At 43.4% G+C, this 21,531-nt stretch overlaps 1 protein-coding gene across 1 annotated transcript in view; it reads left to right on the top strand.

The window, feature by feature from the left end:
• The first annotated feature begins 1,703 nt into the window (after nt 1-1,703).
• Nucleotides 1,704-21,531, top strand: part of LOC127578019 (inner centromere protein-like) — a 55,609-nt gene continuing 35,781 nt past the window's right edge. The window contains exon 1 of the mRNA XM_052029732.1: nt 1,704-1,899. The gene's annotated coding sequence lies outside the window, so the exon portion shown is untranslated. The remainder of the gene's footprint in view (nt 1,900-21,531) is intronic.

The raw sequence follows: 21,531 nt of genomic DNA, 5'->3' as shown, positions 1-21,531 counted from the left end.
CAGTATTGCTACTTGCAAAGCTTAGTAACAGAGATAAGTTATCAACAGAACATTCTTTATCGAAAGCAGTAAAATTCCAACTAACAGCAGTATCTGGTAATGTAACATGTCAAAAGTCACCATGTGGTACACTGAGGTCTTAAAAGTCCTTTTTAGGCAGTCCCTCAGGATTAAGGACAACTTGCTTCCATTCTGGCTTTTGGGGTTCTGAGGTGGCTGATGAGGTCAATGTAGGAATCATGAGCTGAAGATGCCAAATGGATCTACCAGGTAGGTATTGTAAGGTGGTGCACCCCTTCTGCCACTTAATGTGGGGCTGCTCTCGACATGAATTGGAGATTCTCAGCACCATCCAAATGCTCCTCCACTAGGCATGGTTGTCATCCTTGAATAATAATCTTAAAAATATTTACACTTGTGCGGACAAGATAAATGATGACAAGAAAAGAATGAAAACTGGACTGAGAAACACTTGGTTTTAAATTCTATTTTTCAAATGAATGATATGTGACTAGGTCCTATAGCATCTGGGGAAATTATGTTTTTACTGCTTGCTGTCTTCCATTTGTTGCACACGTGTGTGCCACATGGCTGTTAATTTGAACTTCTAACACAAAGCAAACATTTAAAAATTGGCCTTGTAGGAAACAATAAATGTTAGCAGTAATGGCACTGTCAGCTGTTGGAGCAAAATTAGAAGATTCACAAAAGTGAATTAAGAAATTTCACTTCATTTCAGTTCTAAAAATTGTGAGACTTTGACCATTGATTCTTGAATTCTTGGTCAGTCTTGAATTCTTAGTCAGGAGAAACATCTTCCCTATATCTCACCTATCAAATGCTGTAAGAATTTTGCATGTTTCAGAAGATCACCTCTCATTCTACTCTATCTTCCCTGATCTATTCATAAAATCATGAGGGTAATAGATAAGGTGAATAGCCAAAGTCTTTTCCTCAGGTCGGGTATTCCAAAACTGGAGGGGATAGGTTTAAACTGAGAGGGAAAACATTTAAAGGGAACCTGGAGGGCAACATTTCCGCATAGACGGTGTGAGAATATGGCACAAGCTGCCAAAGGTAGTGGTAGAGGCAAGTACAATTATGACATTTAAGAGGTATTTGGACGTTAGTTGGCTAGGAAAGGTTTAGAGGGATGTGGGCCAAACGCGGCAAATGGAACTAGCTCAGGTAGGTAACCTGGTCGGCACGGGAACGATTTGGGCCGAAGGCCCTGTTTCCGTTCTATGTTGCTCGGCCAAACCTGACATTCAGAAACCATTTTGGTGAATCGTTGCTACACTGTCACTGTAGCAATATACCTCACCGTAGGAAAGCAGGCTGAAATTGTACAGAATATTAAGGTGCTGCGTAACTAAGATCCTGCATTATTGTAGCAAGGCATCATTGACTCTCACATTAAATCCACTCTCAATAAAAGCCAGCGTACCATTCGCCTTCCCCACGTCTTGGTGTTTCTTAGGTAATCCCTCGGATCATTACTGCTTGCTGTACCCATTCGTTCCAAGACTTGAGTGTCAGGACACTCCGGTCCTTGGGAGTAAAGGCATTTTTAGTAATGTTTGATGAGGGATGTCACCCAAGAGTGAGTACAATAACTATCTGTACAGAATTTCACAAGTGACACGTTTGAAAATAAATCCGCGTAAAACTATGAACATAACATCGTGGGAACAGGTCGTATCGGAGAGCTGGGTGTGGAATACGGTGACGTAATGGGTCCCTGGCGGCGGTCTCACTGTCATTGGCTGGTTCGGTGACGGCCGCTGACTTCAAGCGTTTCACGGTGAGGGTGCGCGTTGCCCGGGAGCGGTGGTTGTGTCGAGTCCGGTGGTTGTTCTCCAGCGTAGCTGCAGCCTTCGGTCCGTCTCGGAGACTCCGGTAAGTGGCTGGATGATGCCTGAACGTGGGCCGGGTCCGCTGTGGAGCAGGGTTGGGTTGTGGAACCGTGGCTGTTGGTTGTGCGGGTGGGTTCGGGAGCGGAGCGGGACAGAGGTAGGCCTGGGAGTGCGGGGCCGAGAGTCCGCTGTCCCCCCTCGGCCGGCAATCCGACCGTTAATGAAAAACTCACTGGGTGGCGGGTGGGATAAGTGCCGTGAGTTTAAATATTTAAATACAGAGTTACGAGGCAGTGGAGCCGAGGCTCACCGTGTTACTTCTGCGGTGAGGAGAAGTGGGCTTGATGTGATTGACCGCAAGAGGAGAAGGGTCGAATGTGAAGGACTAACGCTGACGGTAAAGGAGAGATGTCGGTGATGAGACACGCCTTTCGGTACCGGGGCCCATGTCTGCCATTTACACACCGCCTCCTCCTGTCCTTTATCCCACTGAGAGTCTTTAATGTAACTTCATTAAACGAAGCTTTAACTTTGTTTCTTTCTCCGTAGGTACTGCCGGACCAGTTGAGTGTTTCTAGCATTTTGTTTTAATTTGGATCTCCAGTATCGGCAACGTGTTGCTATTATATTTATTTATCTCTAATACCAGTTTCATCAACCTCCTGATAAGTATATCCACTCGTTTCTGATATCTTTCTTCCGATATCTTTTTTGTAACTTCTCTATTCAACAATATTCACTGTATTACAGAACCCTCAACTCTACATATTATTCTACCAAGGTTTGAAATAAGCATTTGTATCGTTACCTCTTGGGTTCATGTCCATCTGGAAAACCAAATGGGCACGTTAATGTCTCTGAAAGATAGCGCTGCTGATGTTATGGTATTGGTTGCAGCGAAATGACCTAGAGTGTTGTGCTTAAATTACTGGTTTTGGGCCTTCATCTGGAACTTGCAATTGCTGAGGCAAGGATATGGGCTACTTGCTAAGATACTGCAGAAGATGTATATTACACTTCTGGCCCTTGTGAAATAGTATTTATCTCATTTGGAAAACGTGGCGCTTCGCAATGCATTCCTCTCAAGAAGACTAGGATGTAATAATTGGCTTCCAGTATATCTTACCTCGACGTGATTTGGATATGATTATTTTCAATGTAGTCTGCAATCTGTTTCTGGATTTTATTTCATAAATACTTCCAAGTACATCATCCTACTTTAACTGTAATGAAGTTCTTCTTAATTTTTCACCCTTGACTTTTTCTACTGCTTTTTATTTTATTTTAAATAAGCCTTTTGAGATCATTGATACATTGACCCTGATGCATTGAACGATATGTAGCATGACTCTAAAGCTGTTGAATTTGTGAAAACTTAAGTTTTAAATAAATTACCTTTTACATCTGTTGTAATATGGCATAATCTTTTTAACCTCAAATCACTTTAATTGTGTTTTCTGTATGGAATGAGCAAAATACAACTGGATGCAGACATTCTGCTAATTGTGCTTTTTCCTGTGTTGGGTGGGAATAGCTGGATCCAAGATGTCTTGCATTTCCTGGAGTTTCCACTCTCTGTACTTCATTATGGATTTATTTTCTCCTCTCACCTTCCCAGGTGGTAGTAATCTGGTCTGTTGGTTTTGTTTCCCATGATTCTCTTCGTGGGTCCACTTGTATATGTGCTTTCCTTTGGGTGAAATGATTTCTACATGTCGGTTGATGGCAGACAATTCTGTATTTGCATTATTTATAATGACACCTCTGGCAAACTGCTTAGATATTTAGCCAAGGGCAAGCTAGAAATCCCAATGGTTAATGTTTTGAGAGTTTTGTTCTCTTATGGAGCAAGGGTAACACAAACAGGTAGTAATGTGCCTTGCATTCTCCAAGCACCCTGGTTTGATCGTGTACTTTGTATGTTGTGTAGAGTTTATACATATGTTATGACTGCATGCTTTTCCACTGGTTGTCCTGGTTTCCTCCTCCTTCATAAAGCTCTGCGGTATGTAAATTGTGATTGTAAGCTATTCCTTTTGTGTGGCTAAATGGCAAAAGAATCAGAGGTGGTGATGTGCATAAATAGATTAAGTAACAGGGCTGCAAAAAATAAGGAGCAGTGGGCACTGATGGGATTGATCTGCTAGGAGCTTGCATGGACCTGATGAGTTGAATGGTAGCTGCTTGTGTTGTAATAAGCAAGTAAACTAATCTTTTTGCATCCATTTAACTTGACCTTCCAATTCTGTCATAATACCTTCTTAAGAAATGCCAACTCTTTCCAGACCGTCAGAATTACAGTTAAAGCACTCAACAATACTTTGATTACCTCCGTTTTCATTCTAATTTTCATTCCAAGTGTTTCACCAACAAACATTAGTCTGTACAGCATCCCTTGCATACATTTTTTTTGCTATTCAGTCCTATACCACACTGCGCTGCATGGATTCCAAGACCTAAGCCGTTTCAAATTTAAACAATCACATTGTCTTCCCCCCCCCCCCCCGCCCCCCGCCTGCCTCCTGCCTCTTGGTTTGTTCCTCCTTACAGTGCCTTATCCCTTGCTATTTCAACCAGAATGCTTTGGAAGCCATTTCCTTTGCATCTTAATATTATGAAATATCTGAAATAATATATGCTGTGCGGAAATATTAATGCATCACTTGCCTGCTTGTAGTTGTTCAGTTATCCATACACTCGGGACTTTTTTAAGTTAAAAATTCTTCGTACAATTGTCTATAGTCAATCTCAAATAGCACCAGTTGTGCTTTAGTTAGTGATGGCTTGTTCCCACTAGCAAACAATGGATTAGTGAGCATACAAACTTTAGATTGCAATAAACTGGAGAATAAATGTTCCCTTTTAAAGAGTGTGAAGATCAAGTGAGAGTGGTCAGATTAAATCAGTGGTTTGTTTTTGGATTAGATTTTTGTTGTCAAAAAATGAACTGCTGGAGGAACTCAACATCTGTGGAGGAAATGGACAGTTGACGTTTTGGGTCAAGACCCTCCATCTGAACTGAAAGAGTAGAGGGGAGATAAGATGAGGGGAAGGGGTGGACAAGAGCTGGCAAGCATTGGGTGGATCCAGGTCAGGAGAGCTTGATTGGCAAATGGAGTCAGGTGGGGGAGGGAAGGTGGAGATAGTGATGGAGGCTGGGAGATGACAAAGATGCAGATAATAGAATCTGATGATGAGCAGTGAAAATTAAGAAGGTATTGGTTTGTTATTGTCATGTGTACCAGGATACAGTGAAAACTCAGTTTTCCAAGCCATCCATACAGATCATTTCAAAAATATAAGTACTTTGAGGTAGTACAAGGGAAAAACAATAACAAATGCAGAACATAGTGTTACAGTTTCAGAGAGAGTGCAGGTAGACAATAAGCAACAAGGGCCAAGGTGTTGATGATTGGGAGGTCAAGAGTTCATTTTTATCATACAAGAAGTCTGTTCAAATGCCCTATGATAGGATAGAAGCTGTTCTTGAGCCTGGTGGTACATGTTTTCAAGCTTTTTTCCTTCTGCCTGATGGGAAGGGCAAGAAGAGAGGAATGTCTGGGTGGGAGGGAGTTTTGATTATGCTGGCTGCTTTTCCTAGGCAGCGAGAAGTGTAGACAGAATCCATGGAGGGGAGGTTGGTTTTTATGATGGACTGAGATTTGGGCAGAGCAGTTGCTATGCCAAGCTGTAATGCATCTGGATAGAATGCTTTCAATGGTGCATCCATAAAAGTTGGTGAAGTAGAATTGTGGTGTGCTTCTTTAGTCATAGTGTCTATGTGGTTGGACCAGGACAAGCGATTAGTGATGTTTACACCTACCTATTAGCGATGTTTACAACTGTCTTCACCTCAGCACCATTGATACATAAAGGGGCACATGCTCCGCCCTGCTTCCTGAAGTCAATGACTAGCTCTTTTGCTGACATTGAGGGAAAGGTTGTTGTCCTGACGCCATGCCATTAGGCTCTCTATCTCCTTTCTGTACTCTGTTACTTGAGATCCGGCCCACTATGGTGGTGTCATCTATGAACTTGTAGATGGAGTTAGAACAGAATCTGGCCACACTGCCGTGAGTGTGTAGGGAGTAAAGTAGGGGGCTGAGGATGCAACTTTGTGGGGCACCAACGTTAAGGATTATCATGGCAGAAGTGTTGCTGCCAATCCTTACTGATTTGCGGTCTGGAAGTTGGTCAGGAAGTTAAGGATCCAGTCGCAAAGGGAGGTGCTGAGTCCTCTGTCTAAGAGTTTGGAGAGGAATTTGTTTGGAATTATGGTATTGCAGGTGGAGCTGTAGTCAACAAATAGGGATCTGGATGGTGGCGGGAGGGGCTAGGGCAGCCAGTAAGAGGTAAGGGGAGGGGAAAGAAACTGGGGGAGCGGGGAGGTTTTGCAAAGAAGGGGATGTGTTGGAGGACCAGGAGAAAAGGAGCAGCAGGTTATGTGAAATTGGAGAATTCAATGTTCATGCCATTGGATTGTTGATTACCCAGGTAGAATGAGGTGCTGTTCTTCTAGTTTGGGTTTGGCCTTGCTATAGCAGTGGAGGAGGCAGAGGGTGGAGATATCAGTGTGGGAATGGGAACTGGAATTAAAATAGCTTGCAACAGGGAGCTCCATACGGCCATTGCTGACAGTGCAGGTGCTCGACAAAGCAGTTGTCTAGTTTGTGCTTGATCTCACTGACAGGAAGCGAGGTGCTTTCCCCCCCCCCCCCCCCCCAGGATTTTTATGTGGCAGTATTCTGTGCTAATGACCTTTTGAATGTTCTGTTCATCTTTCCCTCCTCAAAGCAATATTGTCCCCTTCTTTGGTCTCTGAGCCACAGCTGAAACTGAGAATTTGATGATAGTTCACAGCTCTTTCAACAATATGCATTGCTCTGCTGACAATTTGCTTTTTTCATCAATTAGGTGAAAGAGAGGAAAGTGTAAGAGACTCCCAGTATGTTGGTAATGTACTGTGCTGCTGCTGCAAAAAGCTAACTTCCATGGCATTTATATCCTGGGTATATGTGCCTTTAACAATAAACTCAAACTTGTTGAACTTGTCCAGGCCTCCTAAGATGGATTGTTTCAATGTTGCAGAGTTCAGCACTCAAAGTCACCAAAAATGGCTTCCTGCTTCCCTTGGTGCTTTCTGAAATTCTATTTTTAGTGTGTGTAATAAAAACCCAGACTAGTACAAAGTTGTTATGGTTGGGTGGTGAGAGATTCAATGGTTGCTTTGTCAAAAGATCAGTTTTTTTTAAAAATGTGAGCATCATGAGCAAGGCCAGCATTTATTGCCCATTCATATTGCTCTAAGGAGGCGGTGGTGAACTAACACCTCAAATACTGCAGTTCTCCTGGTGAAGATACTCCCACAATGCTATTGGTAGAGAATTCCAGGATTTAGACCCAGTGACGAAGCAAAAGTGGCATTTCCAAGTCAAGCTTGTGAACTGGAGGGAACTGGCATATGGCGATGTTCCTGTACACCTGCCTTCATTCTGTTCAGTGGTAGATGTTACAGGATTGGGAAGTGCTGTTGCAATAGTGCATTACTGTAGCTGTGGTGTGCTGGTGGCAGAAGGAATGAATGCATATTTGCTACGATACATGGAGCACTAATCAAGTGGATTGCTTTTGTCCTGATAGTGTCAGTTGCACTCATTCAGGTAAGTGGAGACTAATTCATCAATATCCTGATTTGTGCTTTGGTGATGGTGGAAAGGCTTTAGGATGTCGGGTGAGCACAAAAGATACCCAGCCTCTGATCTGGTCGTGTAGCCACAGTGTTTTGTGGCTGGTCCAGTTGAACACAGAGCCCCAAATTATTTCTGATGGAGGACTCTACAAATGTCAAGCATATGGGGTTGGATTCTCCTGCTTGAGACAGTCATTCCCTTGCCTTTGTGTAGCATGTGTTCTTTGCCACTTTTGAGCACGGCAAAATGAGGCCTACATCTTGCCAGTGTGTAGGGATGGATTGCAAATTTTTGGTGGCGCTGTATGGGGCAAGTCGTATCTTGGCTTTGCTCCACTTCTAACTCCTTATGCACCACCCTTTACTAACACTTTTATAATAATTTTACAAGATTGATTTTGACTTCTAAGTGTCGGAATGAATACCAGAGCTAAGGTTGGAGCTGATAGCAAGGGTGATGAAGACCCTCAACTTACTTTGGAAGCTATCTCTAAACTGGATAAAAAGCTTGACCAGAGATTTGCCACTTTGAAAATGCTGTTAAAGATATGGAAGACAGGGAGACCACACTCATACAGGAGAGTGCTGAACAACAGCAATTACTGAACTGGATCAAGCTGGCAAAGAGAGAGATTGCAGGCTGGATTTGCTGGAAAAAGATTTAATGGTGACCAAAGACTGGAACAGCAAAGACAGAGGATTATTGATTTAGAAAGCTGCAGTTGGAGAAATAATGTGAGGATTATCAGCCTCTCCGAGAACGCCGAATCCGGTAATCCCATTGAAATCTTTTCTAAACTTCTGAAGGGTGTGTTTGGCCCTTAGGTTTTTTTTCTACAAGCCCTATACTTGATCGTGCCCACCAAGCGTTAAGACCAAAACCTCTGGCAGAGCAGAAACTACGGCCAGTAATACTGAGATTTCATTATGTCAGTACCAAAGAGAATTTGATTCAAATTGCTCGTTGTCAAGGAATTATTCAATATAAAGAATGGAAGTTTCGTCTGGTTGAAGATTACACCCCAGAAGTTATGAAAGAGAGACTGCTTTACAAACCAATTATGTTGCGACTTTATCAAGAAAATTACCAATCTGCATTATTGTTCCCAGCCTCTGATCTGGTCGTGTAGCCACAGTGTTTTGTGGCTGGTCCAGTTGAACATGGAGAGCCCCAAATTATTTCTGATGGAGGACTCTGCAAATGTCAAGCATATGGGGTTGGATTCTCCTGCTTGAGACAGTCATTCCCTTGCCTTTGTGTAACATGTGTTCTTTGCCACTTTTGAGCACAGGGCAAAATGAGGCCTACATCTTGCAGTGTGTAGGGATGGATTGCAAATTTTTGGAGATGCAAATAGAATTGAACACATGCAATTGTTGCTTTATTTTGTTCCTCCCCCTCCCCACTAATCTTAAGATGAAGGGTAAGTTATTGATGGAGCAGCTGAAGATGGTTGCGCCTCAGACACTACCTGAAGACCTACAATGATATCTGGAGGTTGTATTGATTGACCTTCAATGACCTTGACAATCTTCATAAAACAATAGAAAATTTACAGTATTTGAAGAAACCAATTGACTCGTCATGTCTGTGCTGATTGAAGGATAGCTATCTCCGACAACCTCCAGGACTAGGTCATAGCTCTTCATTATATGTTCAAATACTTGTTAAATGCAGTGCTACCTTTACCAGCTATTATGGCAGTGAGGTCCAAACCCCAGCTACCTTCTAATTAATTTTTCTATCAGTTACTTTTAATCTATACCCTGTGCTTTTTTGATTCCTTTGCTAAGGGAATAATCCTTCCTATTTACTCCATATAGGACTCTCCTAATTCAGTACACCTCCAGTTAAGTCTCCCCTCAGCATCTGCACCCCAACCAGCCCCTGATTATCCAAATTTTCTTCATTGCTGCAATTATCCTGCCCTGGCATTGATCTTGTAATTTTCTTCGGTATTCTTTCCAATGCCATGACATCTTCTGTTATGTGGTGGCCAAAACTGTATGTAGTACTTGAGCTCTACCTGACTAGTATTGTACACTGTTCCAGTATTACCTACCTGATCGAATTTTATGCCTCCTGTTATTTATTATCTATTCCCTTGTTCTGCATCTCCCCAAATGCATTCCTTCATGCTTCTGGTTTAAATTACATTCAGCACTTTTCAGCCCAAATAGCCGGGTCTTCTAATCTTTCTGCAGTCTAAAGCTTTCCTTCTTGCTGTCAAGTCCACTACCAATTTTTGTTTCATTTGCAAGCTTCTTTATCATATCGCCTACATTTGGGTTCGTATTAGAATGTATATCATAAAAAGCAAAGGACTAAGAATGGAGGCCTGTGAAACCCACTGGAAGCTATCTTTGTTTTAAACACTTGTGAAGTATTTCTCTTTGCTTGCTGCCACTCCTTGAACCCCATAGACTTCAATTTTTGACCAGTCTGCCACCTGGGACTTTGGCAATAGCCTTGCAAAAAATCCATCTCGGGTACATCAAACACTAAAACAGGTGGTGTTATAGACAGTGAAGAAGGTTATGAAAAATTACAGAGGAATCTTGATCAGCTGCTTATGTGGGCTGAGGATTGGCAAATAGCGCTCAATCCAGATAAATGTCAGGCATTGCATCTTGGGAGATCAAACCAGGGTAGGATTTATACAGTGAATGGTAGAGCCCTGGAGAGTGTTATGGAACAGAGGGACCTAGGAGTAAATAGTTTGCTGAAAGCAACAACAAAGGTAAATAGTGGTGAAGGCGTTTGGCATGCTGGCCTTCATCAGTCAGGGCATTGAGTATAGGAGTTGGGAAGTTGTGTTACAGTTATAAAATGTTGGTGAGGCTGCACTTAAGAGTATTGTGTACAGTTTTGGTCACCGTGCCATAGGAAAAAAAATTATTAAACTAGAAAGAGTACAGAAAAGATTTACCTGAATGTTGCCTGGTCTTGGGGGCCTGAGTTACAAAGAGAGGTTGTGTAGACTAGGACATTATACCCTGGGATGTTGGAGATTGAGGGGTGACCTCATAGAGGTATATAAGATCATGAGGGCATAGACAGGGTGAAGGCACATAATCTTTTTCCCAGGGAGGGGTGCTAAAAACAAGTGGGCATAGGTTTAAGATCAGAGGAGACACTTAAAAGGGACATCAGAGGTAGCTTCTTCATGCAAAGGGTGGTGCGTATTTGGAAGGAGCTTCCAGGAATCGTGCTGGTGGGCACATTAGGAATGTTTAAAGCCATCTAGATAAGTACGTGGATAGGAGAGGTTTAGAGTGCTATTGGCCAAACACAGGCAAAGGGGACTAGCTCACTGGGCGACACGGTCAGTGTGGACGAGTTGGGCTGAAGAGCATGGCTCTGTGCCTCTCTTTACCATTTCCAAATATTCAATCATCAATCAGATGGTCTCCCCTTAATAAAGCCACTGATTAATCTGTTACTTTCTAAAAGGTTTATACTGTACCTTGGAACAAATCCCAATAATTTGCCCACCAAATTTAATCACAGTCAGTATTTGGTTTCTTGCTCCCCTTTTTAAACAACAGTATAACATTAACAGTCTTCTGGTGGCACTCCTGTGCTGAAGAGGATTGAAAGTTTGTAGTTGGAGCCTTGGCAATTTTACCCCTTAATACTTTTAATGGCTTTGGGTATACTTCAAAAAGCTAAATGGTCCAGATTCTGGAAATGTGAAGTAAAGAATAGGAAATGTTAGAAACATTCAGCAGTCTGGACAACATCAGTAGAGAGAGAAACAGTTAACATTTCAATCTGTCACCTTTCATCAAACTATGATTATGTTACACCTGGATCTGGTGAGTTTTCCACTTTCAAAGATGCTAAAACCCTTACTGGCACATCTATAACTATCTTTATCTCATCCAGTATTTCTGAGTTCTCCTGAACTGCAACAACAGCATTAACCTCCTCTGAAGATGGTTGCAAAATATCCATCAAGAACCTTCCCTACATACTCTGCCTCCATGTGCAGGTTTTTTTTTCTGGTCCCAATTAGCTAGACTGTTTCCATGGTAGTCTATTTGCACTTGTAAAACAGATTGTCTGTCTTTTTGTTTTACTTGCCAGAAATTTTTCATACTGCCTTTGATTTCCAGTTTTCCTTTTAAATTTAATCTTACATTTTCCATTCCCTATTTGGTTTTCTGCTCAATTGAATTCCCTTTGCTGTTTTGCTTGCCCTCTCTTTATACACCTTTTCACCCAGGGAGCTCTAGTTTTGCCTATCCACCCTTTTGCTCTGTGGAAACACGTTTGTCTTGGACACCACGATTCTCTTTCTTAAATGCCTTCCATTGCTCTAACGCTGATCAATCTTCTAACAACTGTCTGGAATCCATTTTTGTTAAATTGTTTCTATCTAGTAAACTTGGTTTTATCCCAATTTGAACCTTCCACTCCTATTTTTCTTTTATTACTAAATGTACTAAATCTAATTATAATTAGCATAATTAAAAATTGGTCTTCAACTACCCAGTTTCATTTGCAAATTTCATTTGCCTGAATTGTCATCCCCTGTGTGGCTTGCTACATATGGCTTAAAATTCTGAAGGCTATTTTAGTGTTCTGTCCATCTATACCCTTTACACTGTATTCTACTTAATAATGGATAATTAAAACTTCCCCCTGATTAAACCTACCTTATCAAAAACTTGACTGTAAGTTTGCTTCTCTAACTCTCTTGGACTGTTTAGGTCTATAGTATGCTCCCAAATGACTAACCCTTTGTTCAATTCTGATTTGATAATCCCTCTAACAAATCACCCTTTCTCATAGCTGTGATTGTTTTTCTGATTAAATATTTCCACCTATCTTATTTGAATTCCCTTCTATGAATGAAAACTATTAGAGGAACATTGAGCTTCCATTCCTGACCATTTAAGTCATGGTTTTGTAATAGTTGTATCTTTCCATATGTCTCAGTGCTCTCAACATATCTACTTTGTTCATTATACCCCCTTGCATTAATGTTGATACCTTTGACTTCAATCAGACTTTTTTGTTGCCTACTTTCTAATTGTCACTTCTCTGCTTTTCAATTTGTTTTTCTATTTGCTGTTCTGCCTTTTTTTTTTGTTTTGCTGCTTGGCTGTCAAGTTTAAACCCTCTGCAATAGTACCAACCAACCTATGAGAATATTGATCAGAGTCCTGGTGTGGTGCTGTCCATCTGGCTTGTATGGGTCCCACCACCCTGAGAACTGAACCCAGTGGTGTGGAAAATGTAAACCCTCCATTCAGCCACACATTCATCCAATTTCTTGCTTTCTGCTCATTGTCTTGTAGCAGCTGTGGTAACTGCTAGAATGTGCCTTTTGAGTTCTGATTTTTCAATCTCTTCCTAACTCTATTTTTGTCTACAGTACCTTTTTTCTGTTTCTCCATCTATATCATTGGTACTGATTTCTATAGCTTCTTGGTGGTATCCTTGACCCAACCATCAGAGGCAACTAACAACCTAGAATCACATCTGTGACTGCCAAATCACTTGTCTGTTTACCCAACAATAGAATTCCATCTCAGTCCTTGTACAGTTGAAGCACCCATGCTGCTAAGAACTTGGCTCTGGCTGTTCTTCCCCCATCAGCATTGAGAGCTGCATACTGGTTAGAGAACAAGCTGCCTTGGGATTTTTTTTGTCTCAGAGTTGCTCTTTAACTGCACTTTCTTGAACCACAGGTAACCGTTTCCTGGAGATTGCTGTGTTTCAATACTTTGGAGCTTAGTGATGTGGGAATTCATGGAACTTGATGATGTCCCTGATGACTACACCTGTGGGAAGTGCAGCCAACTTCAGCTCCTGAAAGACCGGATTAAGGAGCTGGAATTGGATGAACGAAGGATCATCCGGGAGGCTGAGCGAATCATAGATAGGACTTTTGAGCAGGTGGTTATACCCGGAGGGCAGGAGTCGGGTCGTGGTAGGGGGAAGAAGAAGTCAGTGCAGGGTTCCCTGTGGCCATTCCTCTCAGTAACGGATACCCCTTTGGATACTGCTGAGGGGGGTGACCTATCTGGGCAAGGCAGCAGCAACCAGGCCCATAGCACTGTGGTTGGCTCTGAGGCTCAGAAGGGAAGGGTAAAGTTAGGCAGAGTGGTAGTCATAGGGGACTCGATAGTTAGGGGAACAGACGGGAGATTCTGCCACTGCAGAAGAGACACCAGGATGGTGTGTTGCCTCCTGGGTGCTAGGGTCCTGGATGTCTCAAAGCGGTTGTAGAATATTCTTAAGGGGGAGGGTGAGCAGCCAGAGGTCGTGGTGCATATTGGTATCAATGACATAGGCAGGAGAGGGTTGGAGGTCCTGCCCAATGAGTATAGGGAGTTAGGAAGGAGGCTGAAGAGCAGAACCTCCAAGGTAGTAATCTCCAGATTACTCCTAGTGCCACAAGCTCGTGAAGGAATGAACAGGATGATAGCACAGACAAATGAGTGGCTGAGGAGATGGGGTAGGGTTTCAAATTCTTGGATCATTGGAACCTTTTCTGGGGAAAGGGTGACCTGCACAAGAGGGACGGGTTGCACCTGAACTGGAGGGGAACCAATATCCTGGCAGGGAGGTTTGCTAATGCTACTGGGGAAGGTTTAAACAAGCTTCACAGGGGAATGGGAACTGGAACAACAGGTCAGTAAGTGAGGGAACGGGCAGAAGGGCTGATGTCAGGGAATGTAGTATTAGGCAGATTCCTAATAACAGATGTGATGGGACAAATGGTTTGAAGTGGTTGTATTTTAATGCTAGGAGTATTATGGGCAAGAGTGATGAAGTTAGAGCATGGATCAGTATGTGGAACTATGATGTTGTGGCCATTACAGAGACTTAGTTGAGGGAGGGGAATGGGTGATCGATGTACCAGGGTTCTGAAGTTTTCAGAAGAATAGAGAAGGGGGTTTAAAGAGGTGGAGGAGTTGCAATACTAGTTAGAGATAATATATCAGCTGCATTCTGGGGAGACATAATGGATGGCTCGGACACAGTCTATATGGGTAGAACTCAGGAATAGGAAGGGTGCACTCACTCTCTTAGGGGTGTACGATAGACCTCCCAATAGCCACTGGGACATTGAGGAAGGGATATGCAAACAGATTAGGGAAATGTATAACAATTACAGGGTTGTGGTCATAGGAGACTTCAACTTACTTAATATAAATTGGGACCTTTTTGGTGCAAGGGAGTTAGATGGGGCAGAATTTGTTATGTGTATCCAGGAGGGGTTCTTAAATCAATATGTTGACAGTCCAACAAGGGGAAAGGTTATTCTGGACCTGGTGTTGGGTAATGAGCCTGGCCAGGTGACTCACTTATCAGTGGGTGAGCAATGGGGGAACAGTGACCACAGCTCATTAACTTTCAAGATAGCTAATTGATAAGGACAAGTATGGGGCTAATTATGAAAGCATAAGGCAGGAACTAGGTAGAGTAAACTGGGAACACCTTTTTGTTGCCAAGTCCACGTTGAACATGTGGAAAGTGTTTAGGGATCAAATACATGGGAGACAAGATAGGTATGTCCCAATTAGATGGAAGGACATGAATGGGAAAATAAGGGAGCCTTGGATGTCCAGAGGTGAACTTGGTCAAGAAGAAAAAGGACATGTATGTAGAGCTTTGGAAATTAGGATCAGATAGAGCACACGAGGACTATAAAGAAGCTAGAAATGAACTCAAGAAAGGAATTAGGAAAGCCAGGAGGGGCCATGAAAGGTCCTTGGCAAGTGGGATTAAGGAGAATCCAAAGGCATTCTATTCCAATGCAAGGAATAAGAGCATAATGAGGGAAGGGGTAGGACCACTTAAGGATAAAGAAGGGAATCTATGTTTGGATGCAGAGGATGTGGGTGAGGTTCTGAATGAGTATCTCTCTTCAGTATTAGTTTATTATTGTCACTTGTACTGAGGTACAGTGAAAAACTTGTCTTGCATACTGATCGTACAGGTCAATTCATTATACAGTGCAGTTACATTGAGGTAGTACAGAGTGCATTGATGTAGTATAGGTAAAAACAATAACAGTACAGAGTAAAGTGTCACAGCTACAGAGAAAGTGCAGTGCAATAAGGTGCAAGGTCACAACAAGGTAAATCGTGAAGTCATAGTCCATCTCATTGTATAAGAGGACCGTTCAATAGTCTTATCACATTGGGTAGAAGCTGTCCTTAAGTCTGGTGGTACATGCCCTCAGGCTCCTGTATATTCTACCCAATGGAAGAGGAGAGAAGAGAGAATGTCCTGGGTGGGTGGGGTCTTTGATTATGCTGGCTGCTTCACCAAGACAAGAGGTAAAGACAGAGTTCAAGGAGGGGAGGCTGGTGTCCGTAATGCGCTGGGCTGTCCACAACTCTCTGCAGTTTCTTGTGGTCCTGGGCAGAGTAGTTGCCATACCAAGCCGTGATGCATCCAGATAGGATGCTTTCTATGGTGCATCAGTAAAAGTTGGTGAGAGTCAAAGGGGACAAACCAAATTTCTTTAGCTTCCTGAGGAAGTAGAGGCGCTGGTGAGCTTTCTTGGCCGTGGCATCTATGTGATTTGACCAGGACAGGCTGTTGGTGATGTTCGCTCCCAGGAACTTGAAGCTTGCAACTCTCTTGACCTCAGCACCATTGATGTAGACAGGTGCATGTACACCGCCCCCTTTCTTGAAGTCAATAACCAGCTCTTTTGTTGACATTGAGGGAAAGGTTGTTGTCATGACACCATTCCACCAAGCTCTCTATCTCCTTCCTGTACTCTGACTCATCGGTGTTTGAGATATGGCCTACAATGGTGGTATCATCTGCAAACTTGTAGATGGAGTTAGAGCAGAATCTGGCCACACAGTCATGAGTATATTGGGAGTCGAGTAGAGGGCTGAGGACGCAGCCTTGTGGGGCACCAGTATTGAGAATAATCGTGCTGGGGGTATTGCTGCCTATCCTCACTGATTGTGGTCTGTTAGAAAGTCAAGGATCCAGTTACAGAGGGAGGTGTTGAGTCCTAGGTCTCGGAGTTTGGTGACAAGCTTGCTTGGGATTATAGTATTGAAGGCAGAGCTGTAGTCAGTAAACAATAGTCTAACGTAGGTGTCTTTACTGTCCAGATGCTCCAGAGCTGAGTGTAGGGCCAGGGAGATGGCATCCGCTGCAGACTTGTTTCGGCGAAAGGCGAATTGCAGTGGGTCCAGGTTGTCTGGGAGGCTGGAGTTGATGCGTGACATGACCAACCTCTCAAAGCACTTCATGATGGTGGATGTCAGAGCCACTGGTCAGAGGCATGTTACCTTGCTTTTCTTTGGTACCTGGATGATAGTGGTCTTAAAACAGGTGGGAACCTGAGATTGAAGCAGGGAGACGTTAAATACAGTGGCATGCAAAAGTTCCGGCACCCTGGTCAAAATTTCTGTTGCTGTGAATAGCTAAGTGAGTAAAAGATGACCTGATTTCCAAAAGGCATAAAGTTAAAGATGACACATTTCTTTAATATTTTAAGCAAGATTACTTTTTTATTTCCATCTTTTACAGTTTCAAAATAACAAAAAAGGAAAAGAGCCTGAAGCAAAAGTTTGGGCACCCTGCATGGTCAGTACTTAGTAACACCTCCTTTGGCAAGTATCACAGCTTGTAAATGCTTTCTGTAGCCAGCTAAGAGTCTTTCAATTCTTGTTTGGGGGATTTTTGCCCATTCTTCCTTGTTCTGTGAGATTGGGCTGTCTTGCATGCACTGCTCTTTTGAGGTCTATCCACAGACTTCCAATGATGTTTAGGTTGGGGGACTGTGAGGGCCATGGCAAAAGCTTCAGCTTGTGCCTCTTGAGGTAGTCCATTGTGGATTTTGAGGTGTGTTTAGGATCATTATCGTGTTGTAGAAGCCATCGTCTTTTCATCTTCAGCTTTTTTTATAGACTCTGTGATGTTTGCTTCCAGAATTTGCTGGTATTCATTCTTCCCTCCACCAGTGAAATGTTCCCCATGCCACTGGCTGCAACACAAGCCCAAAACATGATCAATCCACCCCCATGCTTAACAGTTGGAGAGGAGTTCTTTTCATGAAATTCTGCACCCTCTTCTTTTTTTCTCCAAACATACCTTTGCTCATTGCGGCCAAAAGGTTCTATTTTAACTTCAGTCCACAGGACTTGTTTCCAAAATGCATCAGGCTTGTTTAGATGTTCTTTTGCAAACTTCTGATACTGAATTTTGTGGTGAGGACGCAGGAAAGTTTGGAGAAAAAAGGCGCAGAATTTCATGAAAAGAATACCTCCCCAACTGTTAAGCATGGGGGTGGATCAATCATGCTTTGGGCTTGTGTTGCAGCCAGTGGCACGGGGAATATTTCACTGGTAAAGGGAAGAATGAATTCAATTAAATACCAGCAAATTCTGGAAGTGCAGTTCCCCGACCTAAACATCATCAAAAATCTGGATAGACCTCAAAAGAACAGTGCATGCAAGACGACCCAAGAGTCTCACGGAACTAGAAGCCTTTTGCAAGGAAGAATGGGCAAAAATCCCCCAAACAAGAATTGAAAGACCCTTAGCTGGCTACAGAAAGCGTTTACAAGCTGTGATACTTGCCAAAGGGGGTGTTACTAAGTACTGACCATGCAGGGTGCCCAAACTTTTGCATCAGGCCCTCTTCCTTTTTTATTTCCATCTTTTACAGTTTCAAAATAACAAAAAAGAAATCTTGCTTAAAATATTAAAGAAATGTGTCATCTTTAACTTTATGCCTTTTGGAAATCAGGTTATCTTTTGCTCGCTTAGCTATTCACAGTAACAGAAATTTTGACTGGGGTGCCCAAACTTTTGCATGCCACTATATGTCTGCAAATACTTCTGTCAGCTGATCAGCACAAGATCTGAGCACACAGCCATGGACACCATCTGGGCCAGGTGCTTTCCTCGTGTTCACTCTCCAGAAGACTGATCTTGGGTCCTCCACTGTGATCACCGGTTCAGCTGCATCGGAGGCTGTCAGGGTGGATGGTGACAATCCGCTTCCCTTCTGTTCAAAACACGCATAGAATGTGTTAAGTTCATCATGGAAGGATGTGCTGTTGTTAACTATGCAGCCTTGACTTCGTCTTGTAGCCTGTTATGGCATATAAGCCCCGCCATAACTGATGGCTGGTCAGGGACTCTATTTTGAGTCAGTATTGCCTCTTGGCATCCTTGATAGCTTTCCGAAGGTCATACCTCGATTTCTTGTACAGATCTGGATCATCAGATTTTGTGTGCAGCAGTCCTCGCCTTCAACAGGGAGTGGATCTCCCCGTTCATCCATGGTTTCCTGTTTGGGAACACCTGTATTGTCGTCTTTGGTACACAGTCCTCCACACACTTGCTGATAAAGTCTGTGACGGTGGTGGCATACTTATAAAGGCTGGCAGCTGAGTCTTTGAACATGGACCAGTCCACTGTCTCAAAGCAATCACGTAGGAACTCATCTGCTTCCTCAGACCAGCACTGCACGACTCTCTGTACTGGATCCTCCCATTTCAGTTTCTGTTTGTATGCAGGGAGAAGGAGCACAGCCTGGTAATCTGATTTTCCCAAAGTGAGGATGAGGGGTGGCTCGGAAGGCATCTTTGGTTGTATAGCAGTGGTCAAGGGTGTTGGCGCCCCTGGTGGAGCAGGCGATGTGCTGATAGTATTTTGGTAACACAGTCTTGAAGTTGGTCTGATTGAAGTCCCATGCGATGATGAAGAGGGCTTGAGGGTATCCTGTCTCAAGGTTGTTGACCACTGAGTATTGCTCATTGAGTGCAGGCTTCATGTCCGTCTGTGGTGGGATGTAGACTGCCATCAGGAGAGCTGAAGTGAACTCCCTTGGCAGGTAGAATGGTCAACACTTCACCGTTAAATATTTCAGGCTGGGTGAGCAGGAGCTTGCCAGGACAGTCACGTCTGAGCACCATAAGTTATTGATTAAGAAGCAGACCCCTCTGCCTTTAACTTTGCCTGAGGACGCTGTACGGTCCATTCGATGAATTGAGAAGCCCTCAGGTTGAATAGCACAGTCAGGTGAGGCAGGTGTGAGCCACATTTCAGTGAGACAGGAAAGGGACATACAGGATGCAGAAATTGGAACTGAGGGCAGAAACATGTTAGGGCATTTAGGGGTCAAGGAGGAGGTAGTGTTAGGTCTCCGAAACAGTTTTAAGGTGGATAAGTCCCTGGGGCCTGTTAGTATATACCCCAGGTTACTGAGGGAGGCGAGAGATGAAATTGCTGGGGCCTTGACCAGTATCTTTGTATCCTCTTTGACCACGGGTAAGGTCCTGGAGGACTGGTGAGTGGCTAATGTCCTTCCTCTATTTAAGAAAGGAACCAGGGAAAATCCGGGGAACTGTAGACTGGTGAGTCTCGTGTCAGTTGCAGGGAAATTGCTCGAGAAAATTCTTAGAGATAGGATATACGAGCATCTGGAATCCAGTGGCTTGATTAGGGAAAGCCGGCATGGCTTTGTGTGGGGCAAGTCATATCTTACTAACCTGGTTGAGTTTTTTGACGGAGACAAGAGAGATTAATGAAGGTAGAGCTGTGGATGCCATCTATATTGACTTCAATAAGGTATTTGACAAGGTCCCACATAATAGGTTAATTAAGAAAGTTTGGATGCATGGGGTCAGTGGAGAATTGACTGAGTGGATCCAGAACTGGCTTGCCCGTAGATGACAGAGGGTAGTGGTTGAAAGGACTTATTTGGGCTGGAGGCCTGTGAGTAGTGGTGTTCTGCAGGGATCTGTACTGAGACCTCTGCTGTTCGTGATGTACATAAATGACCTGGATGAGTATGTTGATGGGTGGGTTAGTAAGTTTGCAAATGATACCAGGATTGGCGGAGTTGTGAATAGTGTAGAAGACTGGCGATGGATACAGCGTGATATAGATCAGTGGTAGATGTGGGCAGAGAAATGGCAGATGGGAGTTTAACCCAGATAAATGTGAGGTGTTGCACCTTGGTAGGACTAATGTCAAGAGGCAGTACACTCTTAAGGGCAAAACTGTGTTGAAGAGCAGAGAGACCTTGGGGTGCAAGTCCATTGCTCACTGAAAGTGGCCACACAGGTAGAGAGGGTGGTAAAGAAGGCTTTTGGAATGCTTGCTTTCATTAATCAGGGTATTGAATATAGGAGTTGAGCAGTTATGATGCATCTCTATAGAACTCTGCTTAGGCTGCGTTTAGAGTATTGTGTGCAATTCTGGTCTCCTCACTATAGGACGGATATCGAGGCTTTCAAGAGGGTGCAGAAGAGGTTTACTCAGATGCTGCTTGGATTACAGGGCATGTGCTGTCAGGAGAGGCTGGACAAACTTGGGCTCTTTTCTCTGGAGCGGTGGAGGCTGAGGGGAGATCTGTTCGAAGTGTATAAAATTGAGGGGCATAGATAGGGTGGACAGGCAAAATCTTTTTCCCATTATTGAGCGATCCAATACCAGAGGGCATGCATTTAAAGTGAGAGGGGGGAGGTTCAGAACAGACATGAGAGAGATGTTTTTTACTCGGAGTGGTGAATGCCTGGAATGCGTTGCCTGATAGGGTGGTGGAGGCAAATTCATTGGGGGCTCTTAAGAGGGGCTTGGATGGGCACATGAATGAAAGGAAAGTGGAGGGATATGGGCATTCTGTAGGTAGGAGGGATTAGCTTTGTCGGCACAACATTGTGGGCCGAAGGGCCTGTTCTGTCAGCTGTTGCTCATACTCTAAAGCATGGAGCTGACAACTCTTTTTCTTCAGTTGTCCAGGACAAAGAAAGAGTCCTGGAGTTCCCATGTGGGGCAGGAAGTGTGTGTAATAGGTCAGTAGTACCTTGTTAAACCTCTGAGATTAGCTCACTAAGCAGGAAGCTTAGCTTTTCATTTGCTAAGCTTTTCATTTGCTGCACTGAATCCCTGACTCCCCAAATTCATAAGTTTTGTATTCTTTGGGAGCATTATTGAATGTAATTGGATTTGGTGCTACTTTCTGCCTTTTGTGTGAGGTAT

This window comes from Pristis pectinata, chromosome 14, assembly GCF_009764475.1.
Source record: "Pristis pectinata isolate sPriPec2 chromosome 14, sPriPec2.1.pri, whole genome shotgun sequence".
Taxonomy (NCBI): Eukaryota; Metazoa; Chordata; class Chondrichthyes; order Rhinopristiformes; family Pristidae; genus Pristis; species Pristis pectinata.
This window is presented reverse-complemented; position numbering and strand designations above follow the sequence as displayed.